General features: G+C 41.3%; 1 protein-coding gene and 1 pseudogene across 6 annotated transcripts in view; one reads left to right on the top strand and one right to left on the bottom strand.

Annotated features, from left to right (window-relative positions):
• The window catches only part of UBAC2 (UBA domain containing 2), a 189,865-nt gene that overhangs the window by 15,604 nt on the left and 152,326 nt on the right, over positions 1–21,935 (top strand). The window contains exon 1 of one of the 6 annotated variants that reach the window (XM_074021328.1): positions 2,582–2,802. The exons of the other annotated variants lie outside the window; for them this stretch is intronic. The gene's annotated coding sequence lies outside the window, so the exon portion shown is untranslated. Of the gene's footprint in view, positions 1–2,581; positions 2,803–21,935 lie in introns of those variants that run through there. 6 annotated transcript variants of the gene reach the window in all.
• LOC107128022 (histone H2A.Z pseudogene) lies at positions 1,985–2,748 on the bottom strand (annotated as a pseudogene).

Below are 21,935 nucleotides of genomic sequence, written 5' to 3' on the forward strand. Positions count from 1 at the left end.
CCACATCACCGTTGTTGGTAGTCTAGTGCTCATTCTTTTAGACTTTTTATGTGTATGTGCTTATCTATGCATTCTTTTTTTTCCTGACACATGTATATACACACATCCATACACCTATACATTTGGTTTTATACAGAAACGGCATTCAGATACACATTCGATGTTCTTCCAGCATCTCAGATATGAAAAAACATGAGTTTGAATGATTATAACTTTTTTTTTCAATTTTTTTTTTTTTTAAATTTAAGATGGGGTTTCACCATGTGGGCCAGGCTGGTCTCGAACTCCTGACCTCAGGTGATCTGCCTTCCTTGGCCTCCCAAATTGCTAGGATTACAGGCACCAGCCACCACGCCCTGTCCATAACTTTTTTTTTTTTTTTTCTGAGACAGGGTCTTGCTTTGTTGTCCAGCCTGGAGTGCGATGGCATGATCTCAGCTCACTGCAACTGCCGCCTCCCGGGTTCAAGTGATTCTCCTGCCTCAGCCTCCTGAGTAGTTGGGATTACAGGCACCTGCCATCATGCCGTGCTAATTTTTGTATTTTTGTAGAGACAGGGTTTTACCATGTTGACCAGGCTGGTCTTGAACTCCTGACCTCAGGTGATCCGCCTGACTCGGCCCCCCAAAGTGCTGGGATTACAGGCATGAGTCACTGCACCTGGTCAATTGTAACATTTTATCGTACTAAAATAAGTTTTTTTGCAGTATTTTCTCACTTAGAAACACTTAGAACATCTTTGTAACTAAGTTATTGATTGCATCTTTAACTTCATTTTAAGGAAATAATCATAAATGTTGAATTATAGAGTCAAAGGATAAGAATATTTTATTTTATTGTAGCCAGAGTCTTGCTTTGTCGTCCAGGCTGGAGTGTAGTGGCATGATCTCAGCTCACTGCAAGCTCTGCCTCTCAGGTTCAAGCGATTCTCCTGTCTCAGCCTTCTAGTAGCTGGGATTACAGGTGTGCACCACCACACCTGGCTAATTTTTGTATTTTTACTAGAGATGGGGTTTCACCGTGTGTTGGCCTTGAAGTCTCAACCTCAAGTGATCTGCCTGCCTCATCCTCTCAAAGTGCTGGGATTACAGGCGTGAGCCACTGCCCCTGGCCTGATTGTGTATTTATTGTAGAGCCAGGGTTAGAACCTAGGTCAGAAAACCTGCCCTGTTGTTTCTTGAATCTTGCATGATTTTTTGTCTTGGCATCTTTGTTTGTTTGTTTGTTTGTTTTTTCCTGGAATCCCTCCTGGAGTACATTTTTTTCATGTAAGGACACAGGTAGTGAACTTCTGAATCTTGCTTGGCCATTCTTGTGCGGTCCTGAATGACTGGATTCCTAATTACCTAGTGTGGGTTTCCTCTTTGTTTGTGGGTGCAGCCTTTTCCAGCAAGAGGCTCAAACTTCAAATGGCAGGGCTGACTCTAGGTTCTGTTTTAGTATGCAAGGCATATGAGTAGGCTGGTTTGTATATAGGGTGCAGAGGTGGGGAGTAGGTAGTGGTGGGGGGAGGCAGGAATGTGAGAACCCCCTGCAGTCGTCAAAGCGGAGCTCAGCGGTTTCTGTGGCTTCTACTCCTGAGTGAAGCTGCCCTTCTTATTACCCTCCTTTTCCATTCCCCGTCACCTGTGCTGTGATCTGGTTTGGAAGTTTGAAGTTACCCCAAGCTCTCTTCTATTTTTTTGCAGACCTCCAACCCCCTTAATGTTCTCCTTAAGCAGATTGCCCCCCACCCCACCCTTTTTGGAGAATTTCTAGGATTTTATTTTGGGGGAATAAATAAACTTCTTTTCCAACCTGGAATGGTGGGGGAAAGGCTGTTTGTAGACAGTGGGTTTGGGGACGGGTTTGAGGCCCCAGTGTCATGCTTGCTCGGTGGCATTTGCACCACTGGAGATGATTTTAGACAGGGTGTGGGCCCAACAGTAAACACCATTGAAATAAAAGTCAAGTCATGACTCCCTTTTCAGTTCTTTTTTTTTTTTTTTTTTTTTGAGATATGATTTTTATTGAGCTTATCCACCACAGTGGAAATAATGTCTGTACAAAACCAAATGTTTGTTACTATAACTTCTGCATCACAATTAAAATCCAAATAGTTTTAAAAACAGTCCACTCAATCAAAACCCACTACTTCAGAATCAATAGCTTCTTTGAAGCCACACATTAAATATGGTTAAGACTCAAATGCAGAAATTTGGTTGGTTGGAAAGCTAATTAAACTTCCAGCTTGCTCAAATAGAATCACAAAAAGACAAAATTGTGTTTTTCACAGAAATACAGTCCACTGGAATCACCAACACTGGACAGCTGTTCTAGTATTTAAGAGTCCTGAGATAACACGGAATCCAGGCATCCATTAGTCTTCTGTTGTCCTTTCTTCCCAATCAGAGATTTGTGGATGTGTGGAATGACACCACCACCAGCAATTGTACCCTTGATGAGAGAATCCAATTCTTCATCTGCACGAATAGCAAGTTGCAAGTGACGAGGGGTAATATACACTTTAGTAAACTTTAAGTCTTTTGATGCATTTCCTGCCAGTTCAAGTCCCTCTGCGGTGAGGTACTTCAGGATGGCTGTGCTGTACACAGCGGCAGTCGTGCCCACACGTCTGTGACTGGTCGTCCTAGATTTCAGGTGTCGATGAATATGGCCGACTGGGAACTGCAAGCTGGCTCTCTGCGAGCAGGAAACCGCCTTTGTCTTGGCCGTTCCAGAGTCCTTCCCAGCCTTACTGCCAGCCATTTCGAATTCTGCTGAAGCTCAAGCAAGGCAGAGAAAGGGCTAATCAGACCCACAGTGAGATCCCACCGCCTACCCCTTCGTTGCACCGTGATTCAAACTGCCCTTTTCAGTTCTTACTATTCCTGATTGGATCAAATAGAAAATCTTGGTTTGGTGCTAGTCTGAAAGACCTCTCTAATAATGGCTATTTTCCCATTGTAACAAAAAGAGCAGGAGGTAATATTAGACTTTAATAACTTTGTTTTGTTACAGGCTGGTGCAAAAGTAATTGCGGTTTTTGCCATTAAAAGTAAAATGGCAATTACTTTTGTACCAACCTGTATTTGTGTGTGTGTGTATGTGTTTGCGTGTTTGCGACACAGTCTCACTCTGACACCCCAGATGGAGTGCAGTGGTGCAATCTTGGCTCACTGCAACCTCTGCCTCCCTGGTTCAAGGATTCTGATGCCTCAGCCTCCCAAGTAGTAGCTGGCATTATAGGTGCCCACCACCACACCTGGTTAATTTTTGTATTTTTAGTAGAGACAGGTTTTCACCATGTTGGCCAGGCTGGTCTCGAACTCCTGACCTCAGGTGATCCGCCCACCTTGGCCTCCCAAAGTGCTGGGATTACAGGTGTGAGTCACCGTGCCTGGCCTAGTGTGTTTATTTTTATAGTTACCACCTACTAATGAGAAAGCGACACTTGTTTTCCATTTACTGTTGTGATACCAAATTTCCTTTAAAATATTTATGTAAATCACAGTAAGGTGATTTAAAGAAAAATATTAAATAACAGGATCAGGGCAGGCAGAAACTGTGGTGCTGTAGTGGTAATGCCTGCAGTTTGAGAAATGCCCTCAATTCTCCTGAGGATTGCTTGTATTCTTCCCCAGGTCTTGGTAATTGTTGATTCTTTCTCTGGACTCAGTTGAAAGGACACATTTCTCTGGTATTTTGAGGGTTCTTTTATTTTGAAACAACTTTGGAATGGTGGGAACGTGGACAGGTGTCCTGTCTGCTGTCTTAGACTGGAATTTTACCTGGCGGTCTTCTTGGTTTCATTGTTTTTGCTGGACTGTTTTCCTCTTTCCTTTTTCTTTTCTTTTTTTTTTTCTTTCTTTTGAGACGAAGTCTTGCTCTTGTCCCCCAGGCTGGAGTGCAATGGCGCGATCTTGGCTCACTGCAACCTCTGTCTCCCGGGTTCAAGTGATTCTCATGCCTCGGCCTCCTTAGTAGCTGGGATTACAGGTGCCTGCCACCACGCCCGGCTAATTTTTGTAGAGACGGCATTTCACCATGTTGGCCAGGCTGGTCTCGAACTCCTGACCTCAGGTGATCTGCCCGCCTCGGCCTCCCAAAGTGTTGGGATTACAGGCGTGAGCCACCGCACCCAGCCACTTTCCTCTTTTTCGAATTAATTTTAGTGTTTGGGGTTTCAATGGGGCTTGTTCCCCGCTTCAGCTAGGCCGTTGCTCAGTATCAGCCCCCCCACCCATTAGGTGCTGAAGGGCCACTCAGAAGCCCAAACTTGCAAGGATTTTTCTGCTCGGATCTCTTACGCTTTTCTCCCAGGGAGACGTCCCGTGGCTCATCAAAGCTTTAAAACAAGACTTGGGTTCCTCCGCCGTGCAGGCGTGTGTTCTGCTTGCCCTTTCTCCAACCCAGACTCACGTAGGCTACGCTGAAACTGCGGGGGCAGACCCTCTTGTGTGGCCTGGGGACGTTCCAGCGCCATCTTTGTAGCTCGGGCATCCTTGCTTGTCACCCTGTTTGGTTGACTCCGACTCCTTGGGTCCTTGAACACAGGGAGGCACCCCGGCTTGGGGCCAGCTGTTACCGCACACGCCCCGGCATGCGGCCCTCTGGTGTCTCAGCTGCGCTGACGGATGCCCACCCGGCGGTGCTTCTCCAGGCCCCAGGCGTTTCCTTTGGTCTCTGTAGAGGTTGTGGGGGGCGGGTTGGAGAGGAGAGTTAGTTGCCAGCACTTTAAAATTGGCTTATTTCAGACCTAAGTTCAGGTGTCTGTGATGTCCTGAGGCGGATGATCTGGCAGCCTCAGTGCGAGTTGTTATGTGGCAGCATCCGCCCAGCTCTCGCCCACCTTCTTGCCATCGACTCCCCCATTTCACTGTCTGCCTGGCCTCTGTAGGCACTTGAATTTACAACACATTTTCTTGCCACTAACCACACATTTCCCCCCTTGAGAAGTATTATTTCTTCTTTCTTACAGTTTATCACATGGTCCAGAACTTTCTGTAAGCTTCCTGATTTACTTTTTAAGAGTTATTCCAACTGTTAACTGATTTATCCCATATTTGTGTGTTACAGTCATAATTTTTTAAACTTCTATTGGCTTTTAAAATTATTTCATTTTATTTCTTGTCTAATTAGTACTTTTAGTAATTGCTGCTTTTTACATTTAATGAAAGTATTAATGTCTGTATAAAATCTCCCTAAGAAGTATAAACCCAACTGGTGGCCACCACAGCGGTGGGACCAAAATGAACATTTAGGTGCCCAGTGACTTTGCTGACTTGCAGATTTGATACACTTTTCTCTGGCATGCAGGCCTCTGTGTTTGGTGCTGTTTTAGGACTTCCTTTTAAAATTTTGCAGCTCACTCTTTCCTCCCCTTTAATTCACATTGTTTAAGTATTTTAGATGTGGAGCACATTTTTTGTATATAGAGGGTAAGTTCTTCTCTTTCCTGACCTTTTTTTTTTTTTTCCTGGAAACTTCTTAGCACTTTCTCTGGCTTATTTTCCAGATAAACTGTATAACTATTGCTTTGATAACAAGTGTTTATTGACTGCCGGCCTGAGCCAGGCACTCTGCCCAGTTGTTTGGGGACCTGCATGAGGAGTGGTCAGTGTAGCAGGTGTCCAGTGTCATTGAATTTTCCCCAATGCATTAGGGACAGGAGCTGATTGATGGCTTCCAGTGTTTTACTTCTAAACACTGTAGGGAAATGGGTGTAACAAAAAAAAAACCTGGAACATTTTGATCCCTGGGTAGTCTTTGTTGAGATGATCACCAGGAGGCACTCATTCCTCCCTAATGTGGTCACTGAATCTAAGTTTCATTAAGTTTTCTTCTAGGAAGTCCAGAGACTTGAGGAATAAATCATAGTGGAAGTGGAACATGTCTCTTGCAAGGCGTGGGTTTACTGTGCTTTTGTGGATTTCTGCCCTTAGTTTTGGTTTAGCTCCTTTCTGATGAAAAACTTTATAAGAAAATTACTTTATGAGACATCAAGTCACCCCATACTTGTGAGAACCCTGAAAAATTTGCCAAATAGTTAAGTAGTCAGACATAGGAAAACCAATGTTGTGGTAGGATATGGCGGCCCCTCCTCTCAAGGGTGTGAACCCTACAGGGCTTTTTGATGTCTGTATTTTTACATGCGTGACTTGTGGAGGCAGGCAGTTTCTGGGTTGCTCCCCTACCTGTCTGTCTTCAGCTAGAATGCTTCTGTAACAGCCCACAGGACAAAACTTTGCAAGGCCTGTGGTTAGTGTCTCCAGTAACCAAAAGATACATATTTTATTCAGGTAAAATTTGCCGTTTTAACCGTTTAAAAATGTTCACTTATTGACTTCCACTACATTTACATTATTGTACAATTAACACCAACCACAATTTAATTGCAGAACATTTTATCACGCCAGAAAGAAACAGAGTACCCATTAAGCCAAGCTTGTCACCCTGCAGCCCATGGGCCATATGTGGCCCACGACAGCTTTGAATGCAGCCCAACACAAATTTGTGAACTTTCTTAAAACATTCTGAGATTTTATCAATTTTTTAAAGCTTATCAGCTATTGTTAGTGTTAGTGTACTTTATGTGTGGCCCTAGATAATTCTTCTTTTCCAGTGTGGCCCAGGGAAGCCAAAAGATTAGACATCCCTGTATAAAGCAGTCATGCCCCACTACCTTCTCCCAACTGCCCCTGACAAACACTAATCTGCTTTCAGTCCGTATGGATTTTAAAATTCTGGACATTTCATATAAGTGGAATCATACAGTATGTAACTTTGTGTGACTGGCTTTTTTTCACTTAGCATATTGTTTTTGAGGTTCATCCATGTTGTAGCATGTGTCAAGATCCATTCCTTTTATGGCTGAATAATATTCTATTGTATGGATGTACATTTTGTTCATTTGTTGATGGACATTGGTTTGTATCCACTTTTTGTCTTACCATGATAATGCTACTATGAACATTTGTATGTAGGTTTTTGTGGAAAAACACTGTGTTTTCAGTTTTCTTGGGTGTATGCCTCAGAGTGTAATTGCTAGGTCATGTCATAATTCTATGCTTGACTTTTTGAGGAACCAAAAAGATATATCTTAAGTATTAAAATAGTAATCATATAAAGTTATTGTACTTCCTTCTTATATATTAAAAAGAAATGGTTTCTTTATAGTCAGGCAGAACCAAGTTCAAATCCCGGCCCCTCTACTAACTAACCGTAACCTTTAGTGGGTTATTTACCCATTCTTAGTTTATTTCTTCACCTACAGAATGCTGATAATTAATTCCTGCTCTTTAGGGCTATTATAATCACTGAGATGGTATTACATGTAAAGTGCTTTTATTAGCACAGTGCCTGGCATAAAATACTCCACATAATACTGTAATATTTATTTTAGGATAATACATAGTCACCCAAGCCTGATTAGTATTTATTGCCTCAAAGAAATGACTGTGTACTTTGGTCAAACCAAAAAGAAATCAGACCCGAAAGGAAATCTTAAACTTTGTATTTTTATATTATCTTTGCCAGAGAGGTATTTTGCATTTTTACTTTTAGGTTAATGCATTGTCTGTTATTCTCAAAATTTGTAGCATCCCAGTTTTCAAAGGTGGAAGGATCTCCTGCAGAGAAGTGACTTTTTCTTAACCTTCTGTTTGATCTCTGCTTGGGTTCTGTATGTGTGAACCACTTCCTGGCTCTGCTCATAGAGAGGCCGAAGATTGCTAGTGACTTGCCCCATCTCAATGTGTAAGGATTCACCATATGGATCTTTTTCTTGAATTAGTAACTAGTTACAAATTATTTTTTCTAATTGTCAAAATAGATTTTTTTTTTGTAAAAAATTAAGATCTCCATGAACAGGCCAGAGATTATCACTGTTAATATTTTCGTAGATGCTTCTAAAAAAAGTACTGATATATTATTTTTGTATAGTAATACCCCTAGAACATTTTGCACTTACTATTTAGGAACATCTTTCCAAGGTGTGAAATATTTTTCTACAACCTGTTTCTTAATGTTGAATATTATTCCATTTTTATGGATAGAACATAATTTACCCATTTCCCAATTGGATATTCATATTGTTTCTAGTCTTTTCACTATTATAAACAGTGCTGCAATGAACATTTTTGTAGCAAAATCTTTGTGCTCATTTATGATAATTACTTTGGGCTAAATTTCTAGAAATGGATTTCTTGGATCTGTGTTGCAACCTCCACCGACTGCAGTCTTTATATTTCGTTCACAATTACATTTACTTTTGTTACACAGGGCACCACTTTGATTTCTGTTAGTGCCGTTTGTGATTGTGTATGTCTTTTACTTGAAATCCACTGTAAAGGTGAACATTTCTTTGAACCGTGGCACTATATGGCAATGCAGTGTAGTCAGTTGTGCTTGTGGTCCGGATTATCAGAGCTTGAATTCTGGTTCTGCTGCTCACTAGCCTCTTCTTGCGCACTGTTTCAGTGTACTCTGCCTCACCTTTTATTCTGTTTCTACAGAGTCCCATTTGGTGTGTAAGCTGGTTTGTTGTTCTTATTTCTCTGTTCCTCCTGTGGAGCTTCTTTCCTGTGGCCACCCTAGACCATTGAGGATGGAAGCTGATGGATAAAAATGCTGCCCTGTTCCACCTGTGATGGTAGTTGAGACACATTCACCAGGCTTCTTAGAAAGTCCTGCAGATTCCAGCATCTGTCAGAAACATCTGTCACTCATGGCGATCGCCTACTTGACAGTGCCCTTCTTTGGACTCTTCCTCTGTTTCCCTCCCTGTGTCCTTCACCACTGCTCCCTGGGATCATATCCTAAAATAAAGTACCTGCCTGTAAGCCTTTGCCTCACCTTTTACTCTCAGGGGAACCCCGGCTAAGACATTTTGTTGTCATGGATAGGTAATATAATCTCCGAGTCACAGTTTTGTCTTCTGTATAAATCTGAGAAGAGTAACGTCTACCTCATAGGGTTATTTTGAGGATTAAACCATGTAATTCATTCATTCACCACATAGTTACTGAAAGGCAACTGTGTGCTAAGTGGTGGCATTCTGGCTATGGGGATATGGGCAGTGAGCAAGACAGCTAGGACCCTATCTTCATAGAGTTTACCTTCTGATGAAGGAGACAGACAAAGAAGCAAACAAAGAATTTCAAGTAGTAAAGAATGCCACAGAGTAAATTAACCAGGATGACGCACTCAAAAGCAAAAAATCACGATTGAAGTCCACTCTGGGGAGGTGCTGTTTGAAATGAGGACTGAATGATGAGGATAAGCTGGACATGGGAAGAACATTTTGGGTAGAGAGAGTAACAGGCACATAGGCCCTGTAGTGGAGTGGCAGGAGCAAAGTAGCACACGTAAAGTGTCATGCTAATGCCTCCACTTCCTAAGGGCTTAATAAATGTTGGTTGGTATTAGTAGTTACTAGTTGGTTATATTAGTAATTAATAGTAGAGGTTAGATCAAAGGGATAGCCCATTGTTAACAAATAGCAGTAAGTGGTCAGTTTAGCCTTATGAATTGATGACAAATTGGTTTCATAGAATAAGCAGTAATTGGGCAGGATGAGAATGGTTTCATAGTATACTTTAACTTGTTGATACGGTAAATTACATTGATTTGTTTCGCATTCCCAGGATAAGCTTTATTTGGTCATGATGTATTGTTTTTATATAATGCTAGGTTTGATTTACTGATGTTTTGTTGAGAATTTTGCATCTGTTAATATGTTAATAAAGTATATTGGTCTAATTTTTGCCTTTTAATGTCTTTACCTGGTTTTGCTAACAGCGTATCATTGCTTCATAATGTGAGTTGGAAAGCGTTCCCTATTTTTCTGTGTTGTAAAAGAGTTTGTGTAGAATTGGTATTTAAATGCTTGGTAGAATTCTCCCCTGAAGCCATCAGGCTTGGAGTTTTCTTTGTTGGAAGTCTTTTAACTATAAATTCAATTTCATAATATCTATAGGACTGTTTAAATTATCTATTTCTTCTTGAATGAGCTTTGGTAGATTGTGTCTTCCAAGGAGTTTGCCTGTTTCATCTAAGTTGTTAAATTTATGGGTATAAAGTATTTCGTAACATTCCCTTTCAAAAAAAATTTAGTTGTGATAAATTTTAGTAGTGATAATAAATGCATAATATAAAACTTACTATTTTAACTATTTTTAAGTCACAGTTCAGTGACATTAAGTACATTCACGTTGTTGTGCAACTTCTTACTGTCCTTTTAATGTCTCTGGGATCAGTAGTGATGCCCCCTCTTTATTCCTGATATTGATAATTGTGTCTTCTCTCTTTTTGTCCTGATCATTTCTGCTGGAAGTGTATCAGTTTTATTGATCTCAGATAACCAGCTTTGAGTTTCATTGATTTGTCTCTATTATAGTTTGATTTTTCCATTTCATTGATTTCTACTCTTAATTATTTTTTTACATCTGCTTGCTTAGATTTTAATTTGCTCTTTTTTTTTTAAAAAAAAGATTGTAACCTATACCTTATTTGAGACCTTTTTTCTTCCTAATATAAGCATTTTTATGCTACACTTTCCTCTCTAAGCATTGCTTTAGCTACAGTCCACAAATTTTGCTTGGTTGTGCTTCAGTTTTTAATTCTGTTTTAAATATAGTCTAATTTCCTTTGTGACTTTCTCTTTGATCCAGATATTGTTTAGAAATGTGTTGTTGAGTTTTCACATATTTGGGGGATTGTCCATCTTTCTGTTGTTGGTTTCTAATTTTTTTTTTGTGGCCAAGGAACATGCTTTGTATGATTTTAATTCCTTTAAATTTTTTGAGGAATCTTTTATGCCCAGAATATAGTCTATTTTGGTGAATGCTCCATCTGCACTTGAACAAATGTGTAACTTGCTGTTGTTGGGTGGAGTGTTCTATGAATGTCAATCAGGCCAAGTTGGTTGATAATGTTTTTCAGGTCTTGTATATCCTTACTGATTTTACTAGTCAGCTTGGGCTGCCGTAACAAAATACCACAGACTGGGTGGCTTAAAGAACAGAAATTAATTTTCTCACAGACTCAGAAGCTAGAAGTCCAAGCTTAGGGTCTTGGCAAGTTTGGTTTCTCCTGGGGCCTTGCAGGAGCCTGCTGCCTTCTAGCTGTGTCATCACATGGTCTTCCCTTTGTGTGTGGGAGCATCCCTGGGTCTCTCCTTTTTCTTATAAAGACATGTCACATTGAATTAGGGCTCAGTCTATCCTTATGACCTCACTTAACCTTAATTCCCTCTTTAAAGGGCCTCTCTCCAAACACAGTCAACATAGAGCTTCAACATACCAATTTGAGGGGGTCACGTTCAGTCCATAACAGTGATTTTCTGTTTACTTGTACTATCCATTACAGTGAGAAGAGTGCTGAATTCTCCAATTATATTTGTGGATTTATCTATGTCTCATTTCAGTTCTATTAATTTTTGCTTCATTGAAGTCCTTTCTCAGCTCTCAGATTCTATGATTCTCTGTGTACCCCCCACCCAATGTTTTAATTATGCAAAATTTCAAACATGCCACAAAGTAGAAAGAGTGGTACACTGAACACCCATATACCCATCACCTAGATTCTACAATTAACATTTTAGTATGTTTGCTTTAGCAAATATCAATCCCTCTATTTATTTGATCAGTACCATATTATTTTTTAAAATGCATTTCAAAGTAGATTATAGTCACATTTTCTCTAAACACTTAAATGTGCATTGCTATTAACCAGAGTTTAAGAATTATTTAAAGGTTTTTTTTTAGTTAAAATTTTTACGTAAAGTACAAATCTTGAGTTGATGAGTGAATCTTATTGTGTATAATGATACTGTATACTTATCCTGTGATGTGCAAGTTTTTGGATATTTGTGTATTATTGCTTTCCACATAGGTTTTTGAGATCTGACTTCTGCTCATCTTGAGAGGAATACTTAATGGTAATTATCAGATCTGTATTTTTAGGGGTTTGTTTGGTCCTGGACAGAATTAAAATGGTTGTGTAAACAGGGTCAGTTATTAGTTCAGTAAGTATTTGCTTATATTTAGTTTTAATTTTTAATTGTGCTAAAATGTACATAATATAAAATGTACAATCCTAACTATTTTTGTGTCTAGTACAGTAGTATTAAGTACGTTCATATTGTGCAACCGATGTCTGTAACTCTTCTCATCTTGCAGAACTGAAACTCTGTACCCATTAAACAACTTCCCATTTCCCCCTTCCTCCCCTCCGCTGTACCCTTCCTCTGGCAACCACTTTTCTACTTTCTGCCTCTGTGAATTTTACTACTCTAGGTACTGCAAATAAGTGGAATCATATAATATTTATCTTTTTGTGACTGGCTTATTTCATACAGCATAATGTCCTCAAGGTTCATGCATGTTGTTGCATGTGCCAGTTTCCTTCCTTTTTAAGACTGAATTGATCACACTTATATGTGTGTGCCACATTTTGTTTACCTGTTTATCCATTCATCTGCCAGTGGACACTTGGGTTGCTCCCGCCAGTATTTGAGCACCTGCTTCACATCACTCCCCTTTTGTTTAACAAACACTCTTGACTGCCTTTACGTGCCAGGTCCTGTTAGAGGCATGAGGGATGCTGCAACAGGGAATGTACCAGACAAAGCTGCTGCCCTAAATAAGCTTGTGTTCTAGTGGAGACTGAAGGTGGGGGAATGGACAATAGACCAAGCAATATATTTCCTTGATTCTAAAATGCATTTGTTCCCACATTTTAATGATTCTAAAGTTGGAACGCGCCTTATAATTGATGATGTCTTAGAATTATATTTGGCAGCGTTTATTTTTTAGTGGCCATAAAAATAATGGTGTAATAGTTTGAATCATAGAGTTGATGAATCACTATTAAATCCACTGTTAAGTGCTATGAAAAAAGCGGGACAAAGGATAAGGTGGTGACATTTGAGCAGAGCATGTGTTTTAAATGATGTTTAAATGATGTGTTTAAATGATGTGGTTTCATAGCAGGACGTCATCCCTGAAGGAGGCAGTGTGTTGATTCACATTTGGCACAAGCTCTGACCCCAGTGTGAGCGGGTAGCACTTTGCAGGCTGGTTATTTTGAGTGGCACTGGTAGAGAGGAGAGAGACCTGGCAGGTGAAGGCTTGGGGGAGCATTTTGCTAGATGGGCCCGGATCTTGTAGGTGGGAAAGACAGCACGTCCGGAACTTAGTCAGAGCCATCTCAGCAACTGCCAGCAGTTCTTCCAGTGGCCCAGAACAAAACTTAGTTTTATTCCTGACTTCTCTATCTGCCCATACACTCAGTCAGTCAGCATATCCTGTCTGCAGCACCTTCACAACATATCCCAGTTCCGACCCCCCTCTTCATCTCCACCTCCACCCTGCTGGTTTGAACATCCTCCTTTCTTCCTTGGATTCCCTAACAGCCTCCTAACTGGTCTCCTATCTTCCACCCTTTCCTTGCTGTAATTTCTTCTCAATTTAACAACCGAAGTGATCATTTAAAACCTTTTCCAATCATGTTACTCCTCTACTGAGACCTCCCCAAAGCACCCTGCACATCCAGAGGAAAGGTTTTAAAGTCCTCATAATAGACTGTAGGGCTCTGGACTATTTTCTCCCATCACCACTTCTTTGACCTTAGCTCCCTACCTGTCTGCCTCATGCTCTCTCTGCTTTTGCCGGTTGGCAGCCTTATCATTTCTTAATCATGTTGAGCATGTTTTCATCTCAAAGCATTTGTGCTTGCTTTTTTTTTCCACCAGGATCACCCTTCCCTCAGGTATCTGCAAGGCCTATATCTTCAGGTCTCTGCTCAGATCCACATTACAAGAAGGTCTTCCCTAACCAGGTTGGATAGACGGCACCCCTCCTTCCCCACCAGCAGTGGGCCAAGTTATGCTGCAGTAGCAAACAACTCTGAAATATCAGGAACCCGAGACAACAAGGCTCACATCTCACTGCTGTTCCATCTCCATTGCGAGTTACCTGGGAGGGGTCCACTCTACACTGTCGTCAGCCCCGGGAGCTGGCTGATGGCTACCCCACCATCTTGCACATTGGCAGATGAAAAGAGCAAGAATGATTCCCTGGCTCTTAAAGGGTCCTCCTGGAAGTGACATAGCTTTCATTTACTTGGCCAGAGCAAGTCACATTGCCATGCCTCACTTCATTTGGGAGTGGGGGTGGGGAGCAGTCCTACCATGGGTTTGGGAAGAGACAGGAAATATGTGGTGAATAACAAAGCCACAGGTTTTATTTTCCCTAGTTCATTTTGCATAGGATTTATTTCCATCTGACATAATGTATATCTACCTTGTTTTGTTTGTTGTTGCTTTTCTCTGCTGTCTAGACTCTAAACTACAAGACTAGGGACTTTGTCCACAGTTTATTGCTGTGCCTCAGAACCTAGAATAATGCATGGTACAGCATGGATGCCTACTCATATTTAGAGGATGATTGAGAATACCAAAGCAAACCACTCATTTATTCATTTGGTGGATGCGTTGGGAGTTTGGTATTCAAGTTGGGAATGTGAATTAGGGAGATTTGAGAGGTTAGAAAAGAAGAGATGGTGTGAGATAAGAAGTTGTAGAGTAGATATACTAGAGAAAATCAGTGGAAACGCTGGTAAGTGTAGAGTGTCATCTTGAGATTTGAGATCAAGAATTTATGGTGAGGTCTTGTAGCTCAGCTCTGTGACTTTCTCCACTCACGTTGAGTTGCTCAAACTGGCAAGGAAGAGGAAGGAATGACGGGGACCATTGCACAAGGACAAGTGGAAACCCAAGTTGAAGGAAAGATGAATCAAGCTGCCCCTTGCACTTACATCACCCCTGCTCCATCTTCAGTCCTGTCAGAGTCACAAAGGAGCTTGCCTTTAATGGGGGAAACCTGGGGTGTTGTGATGGTGCTGGTGGTAGGAGCAATATTCTCTATATTCATTCTTTTCTCTTTTTTTTGAGATGGAGTCTTGCTTTGTTGCCCAGGCTGGAGTGCAGTGGCACAATCTTGGCTCACTGCAACCTCCACTTGCTGGATTCAGGAGATTCTCCTGCCTCAGCCTCCTGAATAGCTGGGATTACAGGTGCCCTCCCAGCACGCCTGGCTAATTTTTGTATTTTTGGTAGTGACGGGGCTTCATGATGTTGGCCAGGCTAGTCTCAAACTTCTGACCTCAGGTGATCTGCCCGACTTGGCCTCCCAAAGTGCTGGGATTATAGGTGTGAGCCACTGTGCCCAGCCCCTATATTCATTCTTTTATTTCATTTTCTTCTCATGACACTTTTGAGGTAGGTTCTCATATCCATTTTACAGATGAGGAAAATTGAGGCTGAAATGGCTCAAGAAAGGATTTAGGTTGGTTAGGCTCATAGTCATGGTACTCTCCTCTACTTTTGAATTACTATGCAATGAGGAACTGGGTTAGATTTTAGATTCCTTGGAGCCTTGTTTGCATTTTGGTCATGAAGAAAGTGTGCAACCACTTTACTAATGGTTCCAGTTTAGATGCTCTCAAGACCTTACCAGAGAGGAAATAGTTGGGCTATTTTTATATGCTTAAACAAGTACAATAACCACAGTGTCAACTGTAACTGGTAAATTCGCCCCCAGGGAATTTCTTATGAATAAGATGAAGGTGCACCTCACAGAATCTGAGACTGTCCCCATCAGTGAGGCTTTTCTGTGATATTGGCTGTTAATGATCTGGACATTTCATCTGTGCAAGGGACGATGCTAGGATTTATGATGGATGTAGAGAAGAGTGAGGCATGTGGCCTCCCTTCGGGAATCTTTATTGTAGTTGGGATAGCAAAACTGTACAAACCCTGGCTGCTCACAGTAGTGTGTGGGAACGAGGGTGCAGAGTAGGGGAAAAGCCCTTCAGGCTAAAATGGTTCACTCAGGCTGAATGAGGAAAGTAGAAACAACTGTTATTTGAAGGCTGCATAAGATTTAGATCTGTGCTAGTAAGGAAGGCATTGATGATATTTGGGGATTTAAGTCTGGAAAAAATTTCCAAAGGCATTGAAACAGAAAGCAACATGTTCAGGAGGTAGTGAGCTGTGTAGTTTGATTGCAGCAAAGGCTCCTGAGAACAAAGCAATGGAGGTTGTGCTGAGGAGGCAGGAGGCCCAGAATGTGGGGAGGTCTGGACAACCAGGGACAGGGACTTTTCATTTGAGCTTGAAGGTCATACCAAAGTGACCACATTGCAGCCTTGTTTTAGGAAAGAGTGTACACACACACACACAGATAGTCCTTCCTTTGCAAGGTGATGCAGGACCGTAAAAATGACTGTGCAAGTTGAAACCAGGCAAAGCTATTTTAATAATCAATGGGGAAAATTTGGATTGTTCCGTGATTTTTAAAAATTTTTGTTGAAAGAATGCTTTGTTAAAACTTTAGACTTTCTCTTATAAATATATAGTTATAAATGCATAGGGAAATGAAAAAATAGTAAAACAGTATACTGTAATTTATTAAAAACATTAGCGACATTGAGAATTAAAGTGTTTTGTTTCTTTGTAAGAAACTTCCAAAGAGCAGTTTGAGCAGTGTTTGCCTTCTTCCTATTGTGTAACTTATGGGGAGTATCTCTATGATACCTTGTGACTTGTCATACGCCTGAGTTTGGCTGAGTTTCCATTATTTTATTCTCTCTGCTTTCAATGTGACAAAATATCTCTGAGAGTTTCTTTTTTTTTTTTTTTTTTTTTGAGACGGAGTCTTGCTCTGTAGCCCAGGCTGGAGTACAGTGGCCGGATCTCAGCTCACTGCAAGCTCCGCCTCCCGGGTTCACGCCATTCTCCTGCCTCAGCCTCCCGAGTAGCTGGGACTACAGGCGCCTGCCCCCTCGCCCAGCTAAGTTTTTGTATTTTTAGTAGAGACGGGGTTTCACCGTGTTAGCCAGGATGGTCTCGATCTCCTGACCTCGTGATCCGCCCGTCTCGGCCTCCCAAAGTGCTGGGATTACAGGCTTGAGCCACCGCGCCCGGCGAGAGTTTCTTTAATATGTAGAATTTTGCCAGCATCACTTCCCCAGGGACATCACAATCACTATTTTACTGTACTATTGCTTCTCTAACAAATTATCACAAACGTGATGGTTTAAAACAAAAGAAATATGGCCAGACACGGTGGCTCATGACTGTAATCCTAGCACTTTGGGAGGCTGAGGCAGGCGGATTGCCTGAGCTCAGCAGTTCGAGACCAGCCTGGGCAACATAGTGAAACCCTGTCTTTACTAAAAATACAAAAACATTAGCTGGGCGTGGTGACGTGCGCCTGTAGTCCTAGCTGCTTGGGAGGCTGAGAGACCAGAATTGCTTGAACCTGGGAGGTGCCGGAGGTTGCAGTGAGCTGAGATCACGCCACTGCACTCCAGCCTGGGCAACAGAGCGGGACTCTGTCTCTTCAATAAATAAATAAATAAAACAAAATAAATTTATTATTCTACAATTTGGAGGCCAGAAGTCCAAAATGGATCTCACTGGGATAAAATCAAGGTGTCAGCAGGGCTGCATTTCTTTTGGAAGCTCTGAGAAGGAATCTGTTTCTTCGCCTTTTGTAGCTTTTTGAGGCAGCTCACATTTCTTGACTCATGACCCAATTTTATCGTCAAAGCCAAGGGTGATTGGTGGACTCTTTCTTACATTGTCACTCTGAAACTTAGTCTCCTGCCTCCCTCTTGCACTTAAAAGGACTCCTGTGGGCCACTCCAGCGGCTCACGCTTGTAATCCTAGCATTTTGGGAGGCCGAGGTGGGTGGGTCGTGAGGTCAGGAGTCTGAGACCAGCCTCGCCAATATGGTGAAACCCGTTTCTACTAAAAATACAAAAAATTAGCTGGATGTGGTGGCACGCGCCTGCAGTCCCAGCTACTCGGGGGGCTGAGGTAGGAGAATCGCTTAAACCCGGGAGGCAGAGGTTGCAATGAGCGGAGATTGTACCACTGCACTCCAGCCTGGGCAACAGAGGGAGACTCTGTCTCAAAAAAAAAGAAAAGACTCTTGTGATTGCATTGGATCCAGCTGGATATCTTGGATATCTTGGATAATCTCATCTCAAGGACATCTGGTTAGCAACCTCAATTCTGTCTGCAACCTTAACTCCTACTTGCTGTGTAACCCAACATAGTCACGGGTTCTGGGGATTAGGACGTGGATCTCCTTGGGGAGCCAGTATTCTATCACGGTCACCTTCCTGTTGGTAAGTTCACCTTCACCGAGTTTCTCTAGCTGCCCACCTTGAATGGTGGCAGTGTCAACATTCCTGTGGTTTGATATTTCTTTTATAACCTGATAACATTTGATTCAGATTTCACTTTCAGCACTATTACTTTTTGTTTCTTTGCTGTATACTTTTTTTTTTTTTTTTTTTTTTTTTTTGAGATGGAGTTTCTCCCTGTCATCCAGGCTGGAGTACAATGGTATGATCTTGGCTCACTGCAGTCTCTGTCTCCTGGGTTCAAGTGAGTCTCCCACCTCAGCCTCCCAAGTAGCTAGGACTACAAGCATGCCACCATGCCCAGCTACTTTTTGTACTTTTAGTAGAGACGGGTTTCGCCATGTTGACCAGGCTGGTCTCAAACTCCTGACCTTAAGTGATCCATCCATCTCAGCCTCCCAAAGTGCTGGGATTATAGATGTGAGCCACCATGCCTGGTCCTCTTTGTTGTATACTTTCATGTTTATTGACTAGTTCCTTCTTTTGATGATATATTTTTGTAAAATGTCACAAGAATTTATCATTGGAAGATGAGGCAACACAACAACATGCTTCACTGTCTGTGCATGAATGGAAAAACAGCTGCCCAGTGACCAGTGACTGACAGACTTGGAAAGAAGTGACATACATGATTGGTTGCCCATCATAATGCACATCTTCTTGACATAATGATCTGCGTACTGAAGAGCTGGCGTTATTTTACCAAATCATGGTAACTGAAGTCTGTGCCTATTAGAGCTATGCAGAAATGAGGAACTGCCAGTGTGTGTATTTTTGTGCCATGTCTACATATGTATTTATATAGGTTAACGTGTTACTTGTTTTTTTAAAAAAGAAAATTGGGAGTTAAGCTAAAAGTTATTAGAAGTATATATCTATGGGAGTGGGTTGGGGGTATGGGATAGAGGGGAGAAATAACTGAAGTGAAAATAAACCTTTGTTTTTCATAGTTTTGGTTTTTGAACAATGTAAATATTTAACATATTCAAAAATTTTAACGGAGAAAGGAGCAAACTTTAATATTGAATGTAAACAGAAATAAACAAATCTGTGTGTTATAACCACTAGGGAAAAGAATTATTTCAAGTAGCTTTTGAACACAAGACCCTGTCCATCTTTAGTTAAGATATATATACACATATACACACTCTAAGGACCAAAAAAAAAAAAAAAAATCTTCAAAGATAAACTTTGCCCAGTGGGCTTAATAAATAGTTTATTGTTTGTAATGATACTGATATTGTAATATTAAAATTTTATGTATAACCTAGGATAAAGCAAGCAGGTAACTATTAATAATTAAGAGAGAAAAGACAGAAATGCAAAGAGCTTAGGAAAAAGCACTGTAGGCCAGGCATGGTGGCTCACAGCAGTAATTCCAGCACTTTGGGAGGCCGAGGCGGGCAGATCGCTTGAGCTCAGGAGTTCGAGACCAGCCTGGGCCACGTGGTAAAACCCTGTCTCTACAAAAAAAAAAAAAAAAAAAAAGGCCGGTCGTGGTGCCTTGCCCCTGTAATCCCAGCTACTTGGGAGACTTAGGCAGGAGGATTGCTTGAGCTTAGGATATGGAGGTTACGGTCAGCTGAGATCACACCACTGCACTCTAGCATCAGCAACACAAGGAGACCCTATCTCAAAAAAAGAAAAGAAAAATGGCACTGTAGTGTTAAATTGTTAAATTTGAATTGGAAATATCATTATGAATCATGATTTCAAAATATATTTTCTAGCTCTGATTACTGAAAGAGCTAGAAGCATTGGGACCCAAAATGACACTGAGCACATCTAGTGCTCAGATTTGGTTTCTTTCTTTTTTTTTTTTTTTTTTTTTTTGAGATAAAGTCTTACTCTGTTGCCCAAGGTGGAGTACAGTGGCGCGATCTCAGCTCACTGCAACCTCCATTGCCCGGGTTCAAGCGATTCTCCTGCTTCAGCCTCCCAAGTAGCTGGGATCACAGGCATGCACCACCATGCCCAGCTAATTTTCGTATTTTTAGTAGAGACAGGGTTTCACTATGTTGGCCAGGCTGGTCTCGAACTCCTGACCTCATGATCTGTTTGCCTTGGTCTCCCAAAGTGCTGGGATTACAGGCATGAGCCACTGCGCCCAGCCTCAGATTTGGTTTCTAAAGACCATTTCCCAACGTTCCCTAATAGGGATCCTTAGAGAAATTCTAGGTCTTGGGCAGGACGGGTACAGGTGAGCCTAAAGCAAGGAAGACGAATGGATAGGTGGGGCAGCCAGAGAAGGCATTGAGGGCCATGGTTGAGAGACCACAGAAGCTGGTCAAAGGGCTTCCACCTGGACAGTTTGAACATTGGAAAAAGAATGCAACTGATTGTAACACATTAACTAAGTAAAAATCCATGAGTGTAGAGTGATACCAAGATACAAGGAGAATGAAGACAGAAGGCCAGCTAAGAAATAGAAAAGTAATGACAATTATCAAAATTATTGTTATGTAACCCCCAGTGTAAGTCTTAAATGTAAACTTTTTCACAGTAAAAGGATGGGAGAAAACAACTATATTAAGAGAAAAAAAAGGCAGTGTTTTTGGTTCCTGTGAAGCTTAAGTGTTTCATTATTTGATGGAAATCTCAGTCATGTTTTTGTAACCAAATCTGCTGGTACCACTTGAATTCTCAAGACTAGTCTTTTGATACTATGAATATTACAGGGTTATTTTTTTATTATTATTTTTTCAGTTGCAAGATTTAATAGAGTGAAAACAGAGCTCCCATACAAAGGGAGGTACAGGGTTATTATATAAAGTAAGTAATTATTTCCAAGGAAAGCATGTTATTTCAGTGGTTTTCCTAGATTGAGATTCACTTTCTTTTTCTGAGCCCCCATCATGGGCCGGACACTGTGCTAGCCATTTCTACATGTATTACCTCACTTCTTTCTTAGCATAACGCTGAGAATTAGGTCAGATGAGGTGACTGAAGCTCAGAGAGGTCAGATACTGTGTCCAATGGCAAGCATCAGTAAGTGTGAAAATGAGGGTTCAAGACCAAGTCTTCTGGGCCCCAAGTCCTTTCCCTTCTCATAGCTCTTGTTCTGTCCCATGGATTAGCTCAGCAAGTAGCTTGTTGAAAACAAGGGGCTTGTTTTCAGGGTCTGTGAGAGAGGAAGGCATGAAAATACAAAGGTGGAACCAAGGAAGACCAGAGAGAGAGAAGAGCTACTTAGATGTCTCACAATAGTGTACATTTTAATTAAATTACATGCTTGGAGGAAATGTTCCTGAGTAGGTAAAAGCTGATATTTTGTTCTATTGGAAAAAAAAGTGAGCTAGAAGAAAACATAATTTGCTTCTTTTTTTCTCTCATATCAGAGGGAAGAGAGAAGACATTTATAGTTTCTAAAATACCCTTAGTAGTATAATTCTGTCATACTTAATATGTAAATGACTAGATCAAGGAGGAAGAGGGACATGACTGCTTTTGGTACAAGGCAGAGGTCACACTAGCTTCTCCTGGAAAACTGACCTGGGCTCCAATTGTACTCATGGTAGAAAATCTCAGGAGGCCACTGCAGTCAGCAGTGTTAACACTCAGGAGGCCACTGCAGTCAGCGGTGTTAACACTTTTAGCCTCGTTTAATTTTTTAAAAACAAAACACCTAGGAATCAATTAACCAAAGTGCAATATATGTACAAGGAAAACTATCAAACACTGATGAAAGAACTTGAAGAGGACACAAAAAAATGAAAGGGTATTCCATATTTATGGT

Source organism: Macaca fascicularis, chromosome 17 (genome assembly GCF_037993035.2).
Source record: "Macaca fascicularis isolate 582-1 chromosome 17, T2T-MFA8v1.1".
Lineage (NCBI taxonomy): Eukaryota > Metazoa > Chordata > Mammalia > Primates > Cercopithecidae > Macaca > Macaca fascicularis.